The sequence below is a fragment of the Corylus avellana genome, chromosome 7 (assembly GCF_965113065.1).
Source record: "Corylus avellana chromosome 7, dhCorAvel1.hap1.2, whole genome shotgun sequence".
Lineage (NCBI taxonomy): Eukaryota > Viridiplantae > Streptophyta > Magnoliopsida > Fagales > Betulaceae > Corylus > Corylus avellana.
In genome coordinates, this window is record NC_142496.1 from 21,467,877 (window position 1) to 21,473,876 (window position 6,000).

Genomic DNA, 6,000 nt, shown 5'->3' on the forward strand with positions numbered 1-6,000 from the left:
TGTTATCTTTTGTAACAGTTCTATTTATATATACAAAGCCTTAACCACAATTAATGGTAAGGCAGTACAACCCAAACACTAGAGTTACCAAATTATCACATGGTATCAGAGCTTTCCTAGACTAACGTCGTTTTTAAGTTTTTTTTTTTCTGTTTCTATGGCTGCCTCATCCTCTTCCGCAAATCCCATCACCTACACAGTTCCCTCTTCTTTTCCTCACAAACTCATTGATACCAACTATCTAGTCTGGAAACTTGCAATCTTGCCCATCATCAAAAGCCAAGATCTTCAAGGCCATATTGATGGTTCCATTAAAAGTCCTCTTCCAACCCTCAAGTCCAAAACAGATGACGTTGACATTGTGTCCACAAATCCAGATTGGCTTAAATGGCACATGCGTGATCAGTTGGTGCTTAGCATTTTGATCTCATCTCTCACCGTCGACGTTGTAGTTCATGTCGTTAAATGTGTCACTGCACGGGACTTATGGCTCACATTGGAAACTATGTTTGTTTCCAAAGCCCGTGCTCGCTCAATGCAACTTCGCCTTCAACTTACCACTCTCAAGAAGGGAAGCATGTCAATTTCGGAATATTTTCATAAATTCACCAAGTTGGTTAATACCTTGGCTGCCATTGATAAGCCATTGGATAAAGATGATATTCAGTCCTTTCTCCTTGGAGGACTCAACAGTGAATATGACTCATTTGTCACCTCAGTTACAACCCGAGTGGATCCAATCTCCATTGATGACCTTTATAGTCATCTCCTTGCTCATGAAGCTCGTCTTGAGCATAATCATGCCTCTAATGATCTCTATGTTTCAGGTGTTCACTTTGCATCCAGAAGCTCTTCTATCCATGGGGGACGTGGTGGACGTCACTCCTACTCTAGCCGTGGTTCTTACTCCACCGGCAATGGAAACCAGATCACCAACAATGGTGGCTCTTTCTCGCACAGCCCCAACTATCGTGGTCGTGGACGTGGCCGTGGCGCCTCTTCTTTCAATCGAGCCCCTCGCCCAATCTGTCAGATTTGCAACCGTATTGGGCACCTTGCAACCACCTGTTATTAACGTTTTGAGCACTCCCGCCCACAAGAGTCTTCCCCTACGATGCAAGCCTATCATGCGGCTTCTCAGACTCAATCTGATTCCACTTGGTATCCGGATTCTGGAGCCACCCATCACCTAACGTCTGAGCTTGCCAATCTCAACGTCCATGCCAACAACTACACAGGCACGGATGAAATTAAAATTGGTAATGGGTCTGGGCTTTTCGTTAAGCACATTGGCACCTCACAACTTCATACTCCTTCCCTTGCCTTTAAATTGTTTAATGTCCTTCATGTGCCTAATATATGCAAAAATCTGATTTCTGTTCAGAAATTTACACAAGACACTAACACATTTTTTGAATTCCATCCCTCTTACTTTCTTTTAAAGGACCGTGCTACGGGGAAGCTTCTACATCGAGGCCCGAGTAATCATGGTTTATATTCTTTTTTTTCTGCTTCCAATAATTCTCCCGCTCCCTCTGCACTTATGGGTGAACGTGCGTCCGTGTCTGCATGGCATTCTCGGCTTGGTCATCCGCTTTGAAGGTCGTTCGTCAAGTCCTTAGTTCATTTCAGCTCCCTATCACCACAAATAAAAGTTATTCTCCATGCTCAGCATGCTTAGGATCCAAGAGTACCCAATTGCCTTTTACAACTTCTACAACACGTGTAACAGCTCCTCTTCATTTGATATTTTCTGATGTTTGGGGACCTGCTCCGGTGTATTCTAGAAATGGTTTTAGGTATTATGTATCTTTTCTTGATGCCTTTAGTCGCTATACATGGGTTTATCCCATCTCTTGTAAAAGTGATGTATTTCCAGTTTTTAAAAAATTTCAGATCTACGTTGAGCGTTATTTTGAGTCCAAAATTAAAATTGTGCAATCTGATTGGGGTGGGGAGTATCGCTCTCTAAATAAATATTTAACTGGACAAGGCATCAATCACCGTCTTTCATGCCCCCATACTCATCAACAAAACGGTGCTATTGAACGTAAGCATCGCCATATTGTCGAAACAGGACTTGCACTTCTTTCTCATGCTCATCTTCTCAATTTATTTTGGGATGATGCTTTTATCACTGCTGCTTATTTAATCAATCGCTTGCCTACAAAAGTACTTAAAAGCAAAACTCCATTTGAAGTCCTTTTTCAGTCTCTCCCTGACTATTCCTCTTTACGTGTATTTGGGTGTGCTTGTTGGCCAAATATTCGTCCATACAATTCAAATAAACTCATGCCACGTTCTAAGGAATGTATATTTCTTGGTTACAGTCCTTCTCATAAAGGATACAAATGCCTTCATGTCTCTTCCTCTCGCATATATATTTCAAGAGACGTTATTTTCAATGAACGTCACTTTCCTTATGCTGTAGTGTCTCAGTCTTCCTCTCACCCTACACATCCTACATCTGATACAATCACGTGTCCTCCTGTCATGATTGCCAAGTCTCTTTCTGAAGCTTCAACGTTAGCACCATCCACATCACAAGTAAGTACTCCTTTATCTTCTACTACTTTATCTTCTCCTACTTTATCTTCAACTACTTTGACTTTTCCTACTTTATCACCAAACCATACATTTGAAAATCCTGCACCCCCCACCTTCTCTCCTACTTTATCTCCAACACCCACGCCTAACCCAACCCTCTCTCCTACTTTATCTCCAACACCCACACTTAACCCCACCTTTTCTCCTACTTTATCTCAAATACCTACAAACCATACATCTGCCAACTTAGAAGCCCCATCCTCATTTGAATCCGTAGAAGACCAAGAAACCCAACCTGCAGCAACCCATGTGGACCCCCCAGTAACATCTTATCACCCCATGATAACTAGATCCAAAAATAATATATCCACCCCCAAAATTTCAAATGATGGTACAGTCAAATACCCAATATCCCACGCCCTTCTTGCCACTGTGCTTACGGAAATTTCAGAACCCACATGCTACACCATGGCTGTCAAGGATGAAAACTGGAGAAAAGCTATGAATCTTGAGTTTGATGCTTTGCTCAAAAACCAGACATGGCGTTTGGTACCTTCTACTTTAGCTCAGAATGTTATAGGTTGTAAATGGGTCTTTCGATTAAAAAGGAAAGCAGATGGTTCTATTGAAAGATACAAAGCTCGGTTAGTTGCAAAGGGGTTTCACCAACAGCCCGGCATTGATTTTGGAGAGACTTATAGCCCTGTTATCAAGCCTACTACGGTACGCTTAGTTCTATCTATTGTTATATCTGCTAATTGGCCTGTACATCAGATTGATATCCATAATGCATTCCTCCGTGGCCACTTATCTGAGGAGGTTTTCATGTCACAACCTCCTGGTTTTGCACATCCTCAACATCCAAATCATGTCTGCAAGCTCCAAAAGGCCTTATACGGATTAAAACAAGCCCCAAGAGCTTGGTTTTCAAGGCTAAGCACGAAACTTATCACTCTTGGTTTTCATGGCTCCTTATCAGATACGTCATCATTTATTCTCAAAACTGCTGCATTTACTATGTATATTTTGATATATGTTGATGACATTCTCATAACATGTTCAAGACCATCAGAGATACCCAAATTGATTAATGAGTTAAATGCCGAGTTTGCTGTGAAAGATCTCGGCCCTCTTAATGTTTTTCTCGGGATTCAAGTACTAAAATGCTCCACAGGTGTGTTTCTCTCTCAGCAACATTACATGATTGATATTCTTAAACGTGCTAATATGCTTGATGCCAAGCCAGTAGGCACTCCTATGGCCTCCTCAACTCAGTTATCAGAATATGAGGGTGAATTATTTTCAGATCCAACATTATTTCGTAGCACTTTGGGTGCCTTGCAGTATTTATGTATTACAAGACCTGATATCTCATTCTCAGTAAATAAGTTATCTCAATTTATGCATCAGCCACGTCTCTCACATTGGCAGGAAGTCAAACGCTTACTTCGGTATCTCAAACAGACACTTCACTATGGGTTACATATTCATAAATCTTCAAACCTTCATCTTCAAGCATTTTCTGATGCTGACTGGGCAGGTGACAGGGATGATCGTCGCTCCACTAGTGGTTATTGTATTTTTTTGGGTAATAATTTAATTTCTTGGAGTTGTCGCAAACAAACCTACTGTAGCTCGTTCTAGTACAGAAGCCGAATACAAAGCACTTGCAAATGCAGCAGTTGAAATTATCTGGATTAAATCAGTGCTTACTGAACTTGGATTGCAACCCTCCAAACCTCCCATTCTTTGGTGTGACAACATTGGGGCCACTTATTTGTCTTCTAAGCCTGTTTATCATGCTAGGACAAAACACGTTGAAATTGATTTCTATTTTGTTCGTGACATGGTACGCCACAAGACACTTGACATTCGCTTTATTTCAAGTAAAGATCAAGTTGCAGATATATTCACCAAACCCCTCTCATCTTCACGGTTTGCCTTTCTACGTGACAAGCTCACCATCGATCCTCTACCGTTGAGCTTGCGGGGGCGTGTTAGAGAGTTATCAACTGATAACTCTCTCCATGTTATCAAGAATTCAAACAATCATTCAAGTGAAGATAAGGATAGAATTAGTTGAAATAAACCATTTGTAATTTGAATTTGTAATTTGAATTTGTATTTGTAATCTCTATGTTATCTTTTGTAACAGTTCTATTTATATATACAAAGCTTTAACCACAATTAATGGTAAGGCAGTACAACCCAAACACTAGAGTTACCAAATTATCACAATTACAATGTGGCATTAAATGAATGAGCACAAAAGCAGTGGTCCATAAGGACATGGGGCGTGTCTGTATACGTACATTTTGTTGTCGATCGGCGTGTCTGTATACCTTTTGACCAAGCCGGCCGGAGTCTTTGTAGGTTAGACGGTTGTCTTAAGCTTCTCAATTAATAAGAATTTATTTTATGAGAAAATATTTAAAGCTTTCATTATAGTCAACATTTTTTTTAATTAAGGCTTCAAATTATAGTAAATAAGTAATTAATAAATGTATTAATATTTAAAATCATTCTCAAATAAAATTCTCATGTGGAGTGTGCGGTTGAATTCTTATCTTCTTCTTCAATTTCATTATTTTTCAACAGTTCACTATCCAAGTCCTTAAAATCATTTCATATCTATTCATGATTTAAAAAAAAAAAAAAAAAAAAAAAAAAAAAAAAAAAAAAAATTCTAGCAACAGTCTAAAATAGAGTAGGTATGTCATATCTCAATGGGAGATGCTAGGTGTTCTTCTAGTGTTTTCCTGGTGTCATCCCAACTGTGATGTGACTTTTAAAATCACCAATAGATTAAAAGTCAATAATGATAATCTTAAATTCAATGATAATTTTAAAAGCCACATTACAATTAGAAAGACACTAGGAGAGCACTAGAAAAACAATTAACATTTCCCTATCTCAATACTATAAAGATCCATGAAAGGAGTCTAATACATAACAAAGAAAAAAACAGTAGTTGAGAGCAATCCATCTCCAAATAATGTACTTACAAAAAAAAAAAAGAAAAAAAAAATCTCCAAATAATGCTCCTTCAAATAAGGGAGATCGAAGATAAATTCCTCCTTAAATGGTGGCATCGGACTCGAGTCCCTCTTGACAATCTTCTCTAGCTCCTTCGTAAAACAATGTTGTTTTACAGGCGAAAATAAAACATAAGTCCTCGTTTTAGTCAATAGGTCACGCTTGAAATACATAATTTTCTTACAAAACATTTGAGTATATCAGGTTTCATACAGGAGTTCTCAAAAGATAGTAAGACAAAAATCATGATATGAAGAATATATATTTGACACCCCCACATTAGGGTGTGATAAAGGAGACATGCTTATATAAAATATACTCTCTCTAAATAGTATGAAGTCTTTTGGAGTTGCAGACTATTGTTGTGAAATTTTGTGCCCCTTGATGAGCTGGAAGCCATGAATTGAAGCTTAAATC